This window comes from Genypterus blacodes, unplaced genomic scaffold (genome assembly GCF_046128005.1).
Source record: "Genypterus blacodes isolate CSIRO-AG114 ecotype Tasmania unplaced genomic scaffold, CSIRO-AGI_Gbla_v1 ptg000112l_1, whole genome shotgun sequence".
Classification (NCBI taxonomy): Eukaryota; Metazoa; Chordata; class Actinopteri; order Ophidiiformes; family Ophidiidae; genus Genypterus; species Genypterus blacodes.
In genome coordinates, this window is record NW_027466916.1 from 1973227 (window position 1) to 1990118 (window position 16892).

The window sequence follows — 16892 nt, forward strand, 5'->3', positions numbered from 1 at the left end:
GCCTGCAGCCACTCCGCTCAGGCTGCAGCACATCGGCCGCGGGCTCCTCCCTCCTTCCATGCCAGGAATACAGATCCGATTGATGGGAAGAGAACAAGTCCAGGCTCATAATTAGAAGAAAAAAAAGGCTTTTGATAAAAACATTGAAGGCGGCTTTAAGACTGCAAACAGCTGACAAGTATTGACCGTGTAGTGTTTTAAGGAGAGCTGCTCGCCGCTGCCTTATCCGTCAGTCTGTTGTTGGTGCCAAGGCATTGACTGGGAGGAAGTTGAATCACTTCAGATAAGCTTCCATTAGTGGCCGACAGGAAACGCCTCACCTGCTCGCTCGGTAATTAGCAGTCGCCGAAGCGACGTCTCGGGCGAACACCCCAAAATGAATTCCCAGTGGCCAGGAAGTGGGGTGAGGGGGAGGGGGGGTTCCACACAGCCAGTCAATTTCCCTGTTACAGTTAAGGAATCCGCAGGCTGGTACCGCTCATATTTCATCCCAGGTAAAGATTACCTGTCAGGCCCATGGGAGATGTATTGATCTGTTTTCCTTTTTCCGCCAGCAATCACCTGACAAAGGCACCTAGGAGGCGAGTGAATGAGTGATGCCTGGTCTGTCTCCTCCTGCGCAGTGGCTCCTAGTGTCCACTGATGGGTGGAGAGGAGATGAGCAGAAGGGGGAGATAATGCAGTCATAAACTCTGTTTGAACCTCCTGTGTATGCATGCGGGGCAGCCCCTCTGATCCCCAGGTCACAGGTCAGTGGGGAATTTGCTTTTTCTTTCCTTTTCTTCTCCGTGTCGGTGGCATTTGTTCTGGTGTGTCGTGTGTCGTGATTAGAGGCGCTCATGCAGAGCGGCCCGGCCGGTTCCTGCTGACAAACGCATGTTAGGAGTCACAGCAGTTCAACTTACTTTGGATTTCAAAAAGTGCTCCACTTTGATCCAGGGGCGCATTTCTCTCGCAACAAAGTCCGTCATGTAGTGGTCTCTGGGTTTGCTGTTGTGTCAGTACGGTGATGCTGTAACGATCAATGTGTTTTATATTATGTAATGTTTTCCTGGCAGCTAAAAGTATTCATACGTATGCCTTGTTTAACTGAATGTCAGAGTTGATATTGTCAAAGGGTTGCAATGTATTAAAAATGTGTAGTTTTATTAGTATGATGTCTAATTATACAGTGTATCCATTAATTGAGGATTTATGTTTGAGGACATTAAATTCATAAATTGAATTTCATGATAGACACAGTAGATACATCTCCCTAATTTTTTACTATCATATTTTTTAATTTCGTTTACATGGATTTAAATATATCCCCCTGATATCAGGGCTCTTCGGCAGCTATCCCATTTGATACTTAGTACAAATACCATCTTATCTCGTAGGCTGTTATCTTCATATTTAATAGCAGTGGAGGCATGCCTAATTGCTTTGCAAATGATCTAAAGAGGATTACTGCTTCCTTAGAAAGCCTGTGCGCTGTCACTAGATGTTAGATAGACAATGTTACAATGGTAGAATTCAATCAAAGCTGCAGTGCAGTGTCTCTGCGGTAGCTCTGTGCCTGCTCAGAGTCACAGCTAGCACCAGGTTCTGTGGATCCTCTGCTGCTGACTCAACTCTAAGTTCATATGTAGAAGAAGCTGATCCTGGTCCATGTATGACACTCATAATGTTAGAAAGAAACAAGAAGAAAGAAGTGTGACTCTTAAAGAAATTGTGCCTATGCAATGAGTGATGTATTGTTCATTCCTGTGTATGTCATAAATATTGTCATAAAAACTACAGTATGCCTTGGATAATGCATATTCCAAATACAGAATCTTTGTGCCAAAAAGGAGCTACAGCAACTTCAACTGTGTGATGTGTGCATGTGAACATGTCAATGAATGATTTCTATGTAAATATTGACGTCACAGCGTCTCTGTTTCATCCTCTGCGTCCACAAACGCTTCTCCGCCAGGCGTATAGATTTTGAATCGGTTTAACGACGGGACTACAGAAGCCTCACACAACCGGACAGAGGTCCCGCTGAATACAAATGGCCGTGCGGCGGCAGTGTGACTCCCTCGGCTGCTGGAGATTATCGGCAGATCCCCGCTGTTAATCTTGCGGCTGAATGCTGAAGATGGTGGTAGTCGCTCGGCCACGTGTTGAGAGTCGGAGCAATTCTCTCCCGCTCACCGGTGGTCCATGGTTACAAATCACATCATCAGCTGTCTGAGCACCCGCAGCCACCTCTTCTCCACCAGATTGATGGTGAAATGGAGGAAAAATCAATGGCTTCCTCTCGTCAGAAAGAGCCAGCTCCGTCATGTTTAGGGGGCTGATGTTCCCCTCTCTTCCTCTCTCTCTCTCTCCCTCTCTCTCTCTCCCTGTTACTCCACCATGGGAAATTGAAAGCAGAGTTGGAACAAAGTGACAGACGTGAACAGACCGGAGTCTCTCAAGTCGATATAAACGACCCATTTCAAGCTACTACCGGTCTGATCTACGGTATCGCTATACTGCACGGCACAAACACTGAACACTGGGATCAAGCACAGGCCGGCTGGGGGAGATTAGAGTAAAACCTGCGCCTCAGCTAACTAACAGTAGTTATCATACAGCTCACCGCGATCAATAATGTTCTGGCCGGGAGCAGCTGACAATCTGCTGGCTACAAGTTTGTTAGCCGACAAGACGGCAATGCAGGCACCCGAAAGACTCTCACTCACTACGTCTACAATTAATGGAATGGTGCAATTAAACAAACTCTAAATTAGGCGGCTAGGCTAATCTACTGTGTGGCTAGCAAGTAGGTACGACCGTGCTGCCATTGTTTATGTAACAGCGTTGTTGCTAGTAACGGAAATAGTCTTAAATGGTTAGTTAGTTATATTGTCAGGGTGATTATTGTGACATAAACCCAGACGAGGTGATGTCCTCGACATGGAGCCGTCCTCCGTCAATTCATGCTTATCGCCATTTTGACACCGCAACTATGTACTGAAGTCTCCATTCTTTGCTTTTTTTGCTCACACACACGTTCCTCTTTAATGGGAAATTCAGATAACACACAACAGTCGAGAGAGATGACACTCAGGAGGAAGTGTCTTGCGTGTCCCATTGTCTCCCACAACATAACATAAAAGGTTTCACCCCTGTATGAAACCTGACTGTACTATACGTCCTAGGTCTTCGCTCACACTGAGCTTCACCGGCGTGCTCGTGTGTCCTCGTGTGTGCTTGAGAGCCAGCAGATTCCGGGGCATCTGCACTTGTCCCGCCGCTTCCTCAGTGTCTCACGCCGGCAGCCATTCCTTTTCATTTCTGCTGGCATTCTAATCAGAGCGTTACGAGCTTCAGCGGGTGAAGTACGCAGAAAGTTGTGTTTCTTGACAGCCAATAAAAACCTTATAATCTCCCTGATTCGCGTGGCCCATTTAAAAAAAATACTAACCAGTGCTATCACTCAGACCGCCCCCTTCCCTTTTTCCTTAATACCCTTTTTTATTTAATATATAGCCCATGAAAAATGAGAGACTCCCGCTTCGCCGTGTAGATATTTTGTTGCTGATGATGCGAGACGAATTTCCATCACAGCTTTGTTTCCAGCGGGTGAGCGGATAATCTTTTACAGCAGAGGGAGGGAGGGCGCCACTCCCATCAATCTCTGGGGCTTATAGCCGCCGCATGGTTGCATTACCTGACCAGAACGCTCACGCAGCACTGCGCAGGCGACCCAATCAGGGTCAGGTGCTACCAGGGGACATGCCCACACAGGAGCCATCCAGGGGCTCACTTATGGTCCACAGCCAGCCCCCCCTGCCCCCCTCCCCCCGCCACACCAGACCCTCCTTCACCTGCAGTACAGTGCCACCCTTCTGTTCTATTATTCCTGTCCTTGTTATTATGTCATTTTTCTAACAAGGCAGTCACGGCTGAGGGGGCAGTAATGCTTTCCCGTTGACAGCCCTGTGAAACTGTTTGCAGCGAGGGCCTCAGCTGCTGCTTTTTGTCGACACAGAGCGCACACTCCCGCACCAGAGGTTTCACCCCTCTGTGATTCCCAGTCGTGTGCATTATGTGTTGTAAAGCAAAAGGTCTCAGTTTGAGCTGTGGCATCCCGCCCAGGCAGCCTCTTGAGCGGGGGCCCCAGAGCCCCATGCTGCTGTAGTGCCTGGCAGGCGTGTGGCGCTCTGCTCTCCGCACCCTGCTGCCCTGGCAATCGCTCGCTGCACAGCTCCTCCCGGGGAGACAATGCTGCCCTGATTGACAATAATGGGAACTGGCAGAATCGATGGGAGACAAGAGAGGGATGCGCATAAAATTCTCTTGGAGCTTCTAGTCACAGACCAGGGGTTCTGGCACCACTCACCTGTCATCCCCGCTGCACCAGGACGGGGTCTGTGACAGCAACAGCAGCCTGAAGAGAAAGACACCGTGGTCGTCATCGCCACTGACAGCCTGGAAACGGAGCCTTACGCCATGTACACGTCTCCTTACGTGGCCGGGACCGTGCACTGCAATATTCCGTAGGATTTGTATGAGAGCGGTGTACAAGAGTGACATCTGTGCCTACTGATGAGAAAAATCATTCTTACCTCAAACACAGACGAGATAAAATTACCCAACAGAGGAAAATGAAATGTAGAATAAGTTGAGAGTATTGGATGGCAAAGATTTCTGCCTATCAAGTACTGCAGCTTCTCATGAGCCATTTTGGAGAGTGCTTTCAAATACTATCAAATTTCAAGGATTAAAATAGCATTTCACCTTGTGTTTGGCATGCGGCGTGTGTGTGTCTGTGTGTGTGCGCTTGCGTGTGTCGCGGCAGCAAATGGAGGGCAGGTGTCGCGACAGAGGGGGCACTCCATTCTCTAATTGATCAGCAAAAGATGCACATGAAGAAGACGTTAAAGCAAAATGAAGTCATAACAGTGGATTGAGACATTTATTAGGTCAGACCAAAGGCCCTCAGAAACGTTGAGATTGTTTATTGATTTTTGCGTTTTGGCTGGCTGCGCAGGAGTAATCGCTCGTGCAGCTGCCACAGAGGCGAAGGGGCTGGGCCGCCGCCAAACGCTCAGGTGGCCGCGCCGACTTCCTCCTAAAGTCGACAACTTTAACCGGCAGAACAACGCCGAGCTGTCGTTATAGTCGGAGTTGTTCCGCCATTTATATGAGAGGCCTGACGTGATGTCCTGTCAGACGGGCACTTAAGAGCCGCAGGCACACAGGCAGCATGATCCTGTAGTGTCGTACACATGGCTGCATGTTCTACCACTAAAGTCACAGTGCAGAATCATAACAATGTTTTTATAATGTAAATATTAGATTTTTCCTATAGTTCAGTCAATTAAATACTTTTTTTGAGAATCTTACGTTGTATTTTAGTCAGAATCAGTTGATATTTGTACTTTGTACTTTCCCATGAGGTCAGAAACAGAATAATTTCACTGATCCACAACTCTCCTACTATATGAATTTGCCCTTTCTGTGTGTGTGTGTGTGTGTGGTGTGTGCTGGTGAGTGTTAGGTAGAGTTCAACCATACTGGTGACATCAATCTGCCTGTTCTTTATTAGACGGAGCAGCGAGGTGTAACTGACTGCATTGTCCACAGATGGACTGGGGCCCGTGGCGCACAGGACCCCGGTCAGCCACCCTGACAATACAATCAATAACCACACACTCATTACGGGGGGCCCAGCCTGCCTGCTTGCCTCCGCCTGCCTCCTCCTGCCTTCCTGCCCCGTGTCTTACCTCACTATACATCTGTCTTCACCTTTCCCTCTCCCTCCGCCTCAGTTTAAAATGTCCTATCTCTTCACTTATGTCTTCATCTTCTCTGTAATTGTTCGATGTTCTCCTTTACTCCAGAATTCACGGCGAAGAGGTTGACCGGACATTGCGCCAGTTCCCTTTAGACGTCCCGGCCGGAGCGTCGGGGCTGCAGCAGTGTTCAGTAGTCAGCTTGGACAGTAGCAGATGACAGTGATCCAGCGTGGGGCCTGGGGCCTATAAATGGTAATGCCCTCCACTTGCCTTCCTCATAAAGCATAATAAAAGGAGGTTATAAATCCTACCAATTAGCTGCGTCCATCAGTCGCCTTAATTGGAGTGTCGTGACTGGCTAGGGGATGACCTTGTGTGCCAGAGAGCCAAGACAGAAGAGGGGCCAGAGGGGAGATCTATGTGGATGTGGAGGACTTGGGCTTCTTTAAATCAACTGTATCTAACAGCCCATACTGTACTTAAGGGTCGAGCCATATGGCAGTAAAACGTTTATGCTGACTGGCTGTGTTGATGTCTTCAGTACAAATGTGTAGGCTTGTTAAGTGTACATAAATATGTTTCTGGAGAATTGCTATGGATATAAGAAAGAGTCAGAACTTAAGAGGGACGGTTCAGCCCCAAATCTGGAACATTAGCTTCACTGTGAGGTCAGATTAGTTTACATTCCGATTTATTAGTTTTGATTTCATTGTTATTTTCTATTCTTGTTTCATTCTTATAAGTTTTGGACCTATCTATGAAAATACATTAAAATTAGGAAATAAGAAAATGAAATGTCCTTTGTCCTCCATGTCCACATCTCTAAAGTCTTCAGTCAGAAAAAAAGTAAATGTAACTTTTTAAATTATATTGCTAGAGCTCATTTTTAGGTTTTGAAGTTTGACAAAGCGGAAGTTTGAGTTCAGCGTCTGACTTTGTGACCTTTTACATTGATGAGCGTCTTTATAAAGGAGGGACAGCTGATAGATGCTTGTGTTGTAGTTTTACCTCCAGTTTTAGTTAACAATAATAACCTTCTTTGACTGCCCTGATAAATCAAGCCAGCTCTTTGTGAACATGTCAGGATCTCTGTGTGTGGAGACAATATGGCCCATATGGTAAAGTACACACACACACACACAGAGTGAATTTGCCTTTGAGTGAGCGCAGGTGTTCTGGCTTGAATGGGCTCCACTCATTCTGCCCGCTCTTCATTTGCCTCCTGTGGGCTCGGCCACCACACCTTTCCTCTCAACACCTCCGTCAAACGCTCTCTGTGGCCACTCAAACCTGAGACCTCAGCTTCCGCTCTCGCTCCTAACATCCACTATCTAATGACACGGCCCCCTCAGAGAGAACATACAGAGGCCATTTGTCTGTGCGGAGCTCCGTGTTCAGGCCCTGATGTGTCTTCACGCTGTGTTTCCCCCCCGCGTCTCTCCCCGTCTCCTCCCACCTCGGGATTAAGCAGCACGAACCAGTTAACCAACCGGCTGTTAGGGAACAGTTTCTCTCCGGGCCGACAGAGCTGCCGACAGTTGTTTCCTTTCTCTCTTACTGTCCTGAGATAATTCAGTCAACGGGCTTTGAACTGCAGATAAGAGAGGAAGAGGATGATCTCCCGGATGGGCCCACAGTATACAGGCTCGGGGCAAAGGGGTGGGAAGGCAGCGCAGGCAGAGGGAGGCGGGGGGGGGGTGGGGGGGGGGGGGGGCAGATGTATGGGAACCAGAGAGGGCCCAGCAGATTAAGGACCTGCTGAGACAGACAGACGCAGGCGTCCAATTTAAACTGCTTTTTGCTTTATGTGGTATAAAAGGGATGTAGCTGCTGCTGCTCTCTCCTGATCACCTCATAACTTCTGCATGCAAGTAGTTTTACTCCCAATTGAGATATGGTATACTTATAAAGACACGTATAAAGTATCTCTAAAAAAAATGGGAATGTAATAAAAAACGGCTTTCCAAAGTGAAACATTCCGTCTTGGCCAGCGACTCTCGTGATTTCCTGCTGAACTGTCGTTGTGCCGCCCCGCGTCTTCCTGCTCGGTTCCGTCCGGACTTTTATGAATGCAAAAAGCGGGGGAGAGGAAATTAATTTCCAATAAAGGTCTTGACAGAGTAGCTTTTGTTTTGTCCCGGGCACGTGGTTGTGCGTACCTGCCAGGTGTTGTGCGCTGCAAACCCCTCTGGGCCCCCGTGCTCTGTGGCAAGGTGCACGATGAAAGGCCCGGGGTGGCCCATCAAAGGGCCCATTGAGAGTTCGGGCACGAGCAGGACAGAGGGCCACAGTGTGGGCCGCAGAAATGTGACACCCTCTGACAGACGCTCCACACAGCCCACTCCAGGCCACGCTGACAGGCTTGTTCACGGGAGATCAGGTGCTCGCTACCTACTGACCCAGGGGCAAAGAGACAGAGAGGAAGGCTGAGGAAGACGGCCAGAGGGAGAGAGAGAGAGGCTGGGGGAAAAGTCTGCAGGTGATTCAGTGTCAACTTCAGTCTAAAATGTGGGCTTTATTAAGGCTTTTATTGTGCATCACCTGTATCTTTGCTGTAGAAGAAGACATTCAAAGGCCTGTAACTCAGTTTGGATGCAAATCTCCTACAAATCATCTCATATAAAATTGTCTGCATATTGATGTACTGTAAGTGGAATAGAACTGGACGGCCAGTGCTGCACAGTTTTCCTGCCAATCATACGGGAGCATGGTTTATGCATCCAGCAGTCGATCAGCCTCGGCCAAATTATGGAGGATTATGCAACGGCTGTCACTTATCAGATTGAGACATCTGATAAGTGATGGTGGCACGGGTTAATTTATACGCTATACCGGGTGATGTATCAGTGGAGGACGTTAGTGGGACGTCCTCCTACCCCTTAAGTTCAGCTTCATGTCACTCACCGGGTCCACACTCAGTCCTGTACGTGTGTGTGTATGTGTGTGTGTATGCAGCAGCGCTCAGGCCTGTCTGAAGAGAGGGAACAGACCCTGGTGCAAATAGATTTATTATAAATAACTAAACAACGATGTGCCAGGTGGAAAATATGTTGAAACTGAATGTGCTAAGAATGAAACCTACCTTTTAATGACAGAATGTAAACACAGTAGATTGGGAACTTCACAGTGACCTGAAGCGTTTCCTGTGCAGCTAATGGACTCTACACACACTTCCAAAGTTGAGAATCTTTGGGCAGAGTGATCTTATTAACCAAGCGCCCCCCTGAATGTCATTCCTGCACAGATAAAAAGGAGTGTGTTTTAATGAAGCGTAATATAATTTTAACTGTGAGTCTCTCAAATTAGCAGCGGCCGGGTCACGGCGGGGCTGCTGCTCTCATCCGTGCCCTCCAATAAGCCTCACCTGTCGGGCAGTAAAAGAGCAGGCCGGGCCCTCAATCACGGGGAGCGTGCGATGGACAGGTCCCTGTCCCTGTCCCCGTCCCCCCCCCAGCTACAGGTATTAATAGACACCAGGCAGAGGTGGAAGTAGAAGAAGAAGTACTCAAACTGAAAGTACGCTACTCTTTTATATTCAACGCCATGAAACAAATGAAATGAAAAGGTCCAATATTTACATCCAGCAGGGAGGTAAGACTGTTTTACTTCTCCTACAGTTTAGTCACACAGGTTTGCAGGTAGAATGTCTTTGTCTTTTGATATTTTTTACTGTTTTGCTATAATTGGCTGCCAAAGTGGAGGGGGCGTGGCTTATTGATCATAAAGTGCTGTATGTAGAGGCCAAAAATAAAGGAGATGCTCAAGTAAAGAAGCAGTAAAACTACACTTCAGTACAACACCTGAGTATGTGGACTTTGTTACCGCTCCCCTGTCTGATCACATTCTCTTATTAGCTTTGAAAGTACATTCCAGCTGTCTTGTGCAGTACTTCCATGTCTCATAGCAGTGGGTTTGTTTCCTAGTTAACATGAATCCAGGGGGTGAATAAAGCAAACAAACTTAATTCATTCGCTCATCCAAAGATCCCTCCCGCCTGTTGGCTTGCCTGCAGCGTCCCGACCATTCCAGCTCATCACCTTTATGGTAATGGGACGGTTCAGCCCCAAATCTGGAACATTAGCTTCACTGTGAGGTCAGATTAGTTTACATTCCGATTTATTAGTCTTGATTTCATTGTTATTTTCTATTCTTGTTTCATTCTTATAAGTTTTGGACCTATCTATGAAAATTCATTAAGAACAGTACTAGTACTAGTTCTTAGTTCTTAATGTAGTACTAGTACTAGAAAGGGCTTTAAATAATAACAGTTGTTGGGCGTCGACACGGCGGCTGATGTTTGTTGCTGTGTAATATACTGCGTCGGGCAGAGCGGAGCAGTTGTCTGCGTTCTGCACCTGCACCAACCGTTCAGCCTCAAAGTCTATAAATCCCCGTGACGTGAGGAATCGGAGGGCTGGAATGTTCCACCTGGCCTGTTTGCGGGACCCTGGGGTCGCCCGCACTGTCGCCCTGTCACCCCGTCACCCTACACCTTCAGATATTTACTTTAAATGCAACGTCCTGTATGTTTGTCTGCATTCAGTGGGAGCTTTGCATGTGGTGACGCTTTGATTAGCCTCCCTCGCCACACCAGGAGATTCCACCAATGATCTGCCCCGCCCCGCCTCGGTGCTGCGCCTCTCACCCACCCCCGCACCCCCACCCGCCCCAAACGCCACGTGCCACCAGGCTGTGCATATACAAATCACTACGGCCTTGTTAGCATAGTTTAGTGAAGATGTCAGCTTTACGAGGGCCGGGGATGCTTGCTATGCGTGTCAGGGACGGCGGGGGAGGAGGGGCTGACCCACGCGCCCATGGGGGGGGGGCGGTTAGGGGGGAGTACAAGCTGGGGGGGCCGCACCAGCCCTGGCACTGTAAATTTAGGTCTGAGGTATGGGAGCTGTGAAATGACAGACCCGGACCTCTGCGGGAACAGTGTGAACCCACGTCTGCTGGCTGTGATTTAACAGGGACACAGCAGAGCGCGGAGAGAGAATGGGATTTCTGCGTCAAATAAAAAAAGCACCCGGGTTTGTGATATATCATAAATAGTATTTTGATCGTATATCACACCGGATCCTTTGCTCATAATCAAAGCTACGATAAATGTGGATATTTGCTTTAGAGTACTGTTGAGCGTGTGTGTGTGTGTGTGTGGGAGGGAGGGAGGGTGTGAGTGTGTGTGTGTGTGTGTGGGGCGGGGGGGTGGTTGCTAGCATCATTAGATTGTTAATCTCATTTCCTTTCTGATGATTGAAAATGGAGAGAGGCTCTGAGTTTATCAGGCAGATAAATGGACGGCCCATCCTCTGAGAAGATCTAATCTGTCATGCGTCAAGGCCGGGGTTCACCTGCCGCCAGATGATAACCGTGTCGAAGGGCACGGCTGATTTAGGAGAGCGGGCGTCTTTGTTTGCCTTTGCAAACACCGGATAGTTTCATTAATTAAGCGGCCACAATTACGAGCCCACGTCACAGCAGGTGGTCCCCTTCAGGAGAATTATGAGATATTCAAATGCAGGGAGGAACTCCATTAGAGTTGACCTTTTCTTTTAAATTACTGATATTTGAGATTTAATTCAGAATTCAATGAAAACTTCATTTTTATTCTTATGGCCGAGGCCTTTCCTGTCTGCGGTGTGAAATGGGGTCTCTCCCAGCCTGCAGGTCGTTAATTATGATCTTTATAAATTAAATTAAGAGCATGTCACCGCTTGATATATGTATAAATATATTTATATCTTAGTGTCTCAGATTGGCGGTGGATAGACGGAGAAGAAAGATGGCTCCCAAACATGTTAATTACGTAACCATGTCTTGATTGGTTTCGTGCAAATTTCCTTGTTTTTCTTTCCTCTGCAGTTCAAAAACAATCTCAGCTCCTCGCCTGCTGGTTGGGTAAAATATTCACTTACTGGCGCCGTGTTTGACGTGTGACAGATATGGACCCCGGGACAGCAAAGACAATGTAATTCTGAGGGTATCCAACCCGATAAAAATGCCTTTGGCAAGATTAAGCGGCGGGTGTTGTTACGGCGTAATGTTTGGAGACGACGTGCAATCCTCCAGATGATTTTCTGCTCGCTGAAGGAGAGGCGGAACTGACAGTGGCGTCCTTCCTCTCTTCTTCCGTCTCTGTACACATGACAATTCTATATTTTACTCTGTCTTCTTCTCTCTCTCGCTCTGTCGCAGGCGCGCACGCACACACGCACACACACACACACACACACACACACACACACACACACACACACACACACACACACACACACACACACACATTAAAGCACACTCAGCCTCACTCATCTCTCTAAGTCTCCCGTTCCTCTCTTCTACTTTCACTCAGGGCCACTGCATCTGCCTGCGCTCATCTCATCCCATCTCTCCCTCACACACACACACACACACACACACACACCCTGCCACCGCCAGCCGCATGCATTTATTTATTCGTTATATTTCCTAATTCAGTTTGACGAATGAGTGACAGCTTGACACTTCATTCGGCAAGATTAATAGAACGACACAATATTTACGTGGCAGAGACGGCCAATTATCCCACCATCTATCATCCAGATTATCTTTCTGATTGAAAACTACTCGTCCATGTAATCGGAATTATTTGGAATTAGAAGGGAATTTATGGCTTCTTGTGTCACTTTTCCTGGACGGTGGTAAATTAGAAATATTAGATACATAAAGAGAGTAAAGGAAATGGGATAAATAGAGGCGCAGAATTGATGTCACACACATTTCCATTTTATTTATTTTTTTGCCGCCGTGCCCCCGGTTGAACCTCCTTTCTAGATTATAGCCTGCTCGCATGCTATTACCGCTCAGGTTAGACAGTGTGTGTGAGGCTGATATTATAATTCATGGGTATAAAGAGGAAGTTCTCCCAATATTGTCCCGCTAACTGCTGCGTTTGCTTTTGCGGGTAGTTGTGTGTGATTGAGCAGAGGGTTAGTTTAATCAGAAAGCAGATTGGAGTAAATGGGAGTGTGAGGACAGTAATGGAGAGATCCTATCACCATTGACAGCGTTGTGTGTATTGATCTCTGCCTATGTTTTTTAAATGTCCACCTCACTCACCCGGCGGAGGCGACATTAGTTTACTCCTTCAACCTCTGTCCTTCGTCCTCCATTGATGAATTCACCTTCCTCTCTATCTCGCCCACAAATACTTTGCATTCTTCTTCCATGCATCACCATTTTGCGCCATTTCCTCAAACTTTTATCACATGATTGATTGAGCTAATCTCCGTTTATACTCTTAATGTCTCTCTGTATCGACCTTTCATACACAAATCACATTTTTGTCTGCTTTCTGTTAGGAGACGCTCACACACACACACACACAGAGCAGCGTTCGTCACCAGCAGACTGACTTTGGCGGCGTTTGTTTGCCGGCCGGTCGGCGAAGCTCCAGCTCCTTCTGCATGTGGCTGCAGGGGTGGGGGGGAATCGATACGCTCCACTTCTGCAGAATTTGAAACTTGTTTTTAAACTGCTCTACAGCAAATGAAAATAGACTCATAATGCAATCTGTCGCCAAAGTGGTCAATAGCCCGACCCAAAAATAAACGTAGCTCTGCGCCGTCTGACGTTTGTTGTGCTACATGAATTGACTGAGCATTCTTCCCTGTAAGTCTTTAGTAATGAAATTTGGAGAGTGACGTTTCATCCATTTAGTAAATCCTGGCCATCTGAAAGCCTTGCACTCTCAGTCATTTCTTCTTTTAGAAAGAGTGAAAATTGCCCCATCTAAGCGCGTTGCAGGGGTCTGATTTTATTGGCCGGAGTGCGTTCAGACTTGTAAATGGGATTACGCCGTCCCAATATAGTGCTTTAATAACTAGCTTGTTTATTTTTATCCCCATATTAGGGGAGCGGGGATCTTTAAAGGGTGCCAAAATTATCCTGCAAATTGCTGACAGGGAAAAATGAAAGGTCTCTAACGGTTATTATAAGCAATCTGTCTGCATTGAAGCACAATGTGACTGCTGCGCTTGCGATACCACCGGGGGTGACCTCAGTGAGATGAGGGAGGAGAGACGACGCTGAAAGTCACACACGCACGCACACACACACACACACACACACACACACACAGTCTGGATGGGACCACCAGGAATACACACACAAAAGGACACCGGCGATACTAAATTATGAATGTTCATACCTGGATGTTGTGCGTTTAACAGCCGCCATACTATGAAAGTCAAAGTCTGTACTTTTTGGAAGTAGATTCTAGTTTTCCGAAGGGACAATCTGTGGAGTATGATAGGAGATGATGCACACAAGAGTTATTAATGTGCGCCCATAAATATAATACTCCTGTTTTGGAGGTTGTAGTGAATGTTGGCGTGCTATTGCATCACATCAGATTGAGCTCTTTCAGATATTCAGGCTCCCTTTTGTTCAGAATTTCAATAACTTGACCACATAAAGTTCAAATTGAATCAACACCACTCAAGCGGCTCAGAGTCTCAGTAGTGGAGCCGTATTTGGGCCCGCATCAGGCTCCTGTTTGGAAGCTGCACTCTGAAACCTGTAGTAATTGTAGATGACTGTAGACTGCAGGAGGAGAGTTGGTATTTTGGGTATATCTCCTGAGTTCCAGGAGCCGGATCGCTGCACCGGTTTGCTTCCTGGAACCCCAGGGAGCAAATTAACAGTATTGAGCTGTTGGCTTCCCTGTAACCTTTCCCCATCCTCACTGACATTTGTGTTTTCCTTTGCCTTGGGCTCGGGCGTATGGTGGCCTGCGAGAGAAATGCGGAGAAAATGCTGCATACGTGAAAAGAACAAGACCGTGTGTATTAGCGTAGGGTGATGTGTGTGTGTGTGTGTGTGTGATGTGAGAGTGTGTGACCTGTCCAGCTGTTGATTGGAAGCTTTGGCTCCTGTGATTCTTCTTCTACACAATGAGGAAAACATGGAAACAAGATTTAACTCAACTTAAGTCGTAACTGGGTGAATGTTTAGATATAGATTTAATTGTGGTTGATCACTTACTTCATTATTGTGTGGTTAAATCGAAAGACTTGTAATAGAAGTCTTAAGCAGGGGAGGCGGCCTGGATTGGAGTTTGCAGGCCGGTTGAAGTTGGATGGAAATCCAGTTGGGTGTGTGAAGCTCACAGTGGAGCTGTCATGGCAGCTAATGGAGGAAGTGGAGCAGAGGGGTCAGGAGTCCTCGGCACCTGTGTGGAAGATTAATGACCGGGGGAGTCGTGGGAGAGAAAAGACGGACAGAAAAAGAGAAAGAGAGAGAAAGAGGGATGCCCAGAGAGAAACTCGGCGACACACCGCGGCCCATCTGACTAACTCAGAGGTCAGGCCTGCTTGACCTTTGCCAGGGGGAGCTGCAATATTAACTACTGTACGTCTGCGCAGCGCTCCTGTATGCGTATGTGAGGAGATCCACGCCCGGATAAAGTTAGTTGTAGCAAATTTAAACTGCCGTTGTCTTTTTCGTATTCAAGTTAAGTCAAAACTGCGTGACACCGCATCGCCCGGGATCGTCGTCTCTTATGTAGGAGCTTTTGTAAGGAGATTTAGATTCCCTGTTTTCCCCTCAGACCATAAAAGGAGCTCTGAAGCGGCCATGACAGAGGAGGGCTTCGCGATTACCTCAGCAGCGTGTAGCACCGGCGAAAAAGAGATATCATCATTATCTCGACACAAAGGCGCCCGCGCATTGTTAAAACAATTTGCTGCTTGCTAATGTGGGCTGTCAGAGCGGCACACAGGTCTAGTTCCAAGAGTTAAGTTGTATGGGTCCCCCCGCCCCTCCCCTCTCTCCCCCCTCCCTGCCCGCCTGCCTGGGGAATCACAGCGGGTACGAGGCTCATTTCCTCATCAAACACAGGACGAGTGATTTGGAATATTTATGAGGCTCCCAATTTAAGTTAAACATTTAACAAAAAAAGCATCCGATTAAAATGAGACAGCAGAAAGGGTTAAAGTCCCCGTGGGCAGCCCAGGCTAAAAATTAAACACGGAAAGCTGGAGATGAATTAAAGCGGCGGCGGCGGCGTCTGAGGCAGATTCCAGCGTGGCAGCATGACTGTGTAGAGGCGCTGTTGATACGGTTTATGTTGAAACAAGCTTTTCATCGACTGGGACCAGAATCTGAATTAGGAATGAAGACATAATGCTTTGATAAAACGCCCGCAAGATCACGCTCAGATCATTTGCATCCCTATGTGAGAACTACACACGACTGAGACATCAAACTGAAACACAAACACATACAAACATGTATTTATCTATTTAGCAGCCTGGCTGATGGAACTCTATATGAATGACCAAGAGAATATTTCTGAGTCTTCACACAGGAATTCTAGTTTCAAACAATCATTCTGTGATCTGGTTGAGTGGGTAGTTAATGAATCACCATCGCTTCAAGTCAAATATGTTTGTATAGTCCAATATCACACACACACAATGTCTCACAGGGCTTTACAGGCTCACAACAATAAATCCAAACATCCCTGATAACCGCACAACTTGTCGCGATTGAACACAAATGAGTCACGACTGTTTGTGCTGTTCTGACCATTACGCCAGGAAACCAGGCTACGTCTGCCAGAGCTCTAGTAACCCTGCTTTGGTCAGAGGGCATGTGGAACACAATACCATATTGACTTTATTGGTAATCCATGGCTCCCTTTCATTCTTCCCTCCTCTCTCTTTTAGCCTGTGTAGCAGCAGATCAGTGAGTGAGCGAGGAGAAGGGGTCAGCCAGCTCCCGCTCTGCTCTGTGACTCTCCCCACTTCCTGTTTAATCACTGCTCCCTCTGGGATCCTCTGCCATCCATCAGTCACGCCCAGGAAAAAAACAAGTAGTGGTGCTCTACGCTGCTGAGCGATGAAGGAGCAGGTGTGTCTTCATGAGGACAAGGAAGAACCAGAACTGTACCAGCTTCTGTGTGTGCATACGTGTTTCTCTATATCAGCCAGTGCGTGTGTGTGTGTGCATGTAGTGTGTGCTGGATTCCTATGTGATAGCCATGGGCTGTTATGACAGGCTGCGGTCCCTGTGTGAGCTGGCAGCCACCATCCTGGGACCTTTCCCCCTCTTCATCCTCTGTCACAGGCAGCAGAGGTATCAGTGCTGCAGAAATGT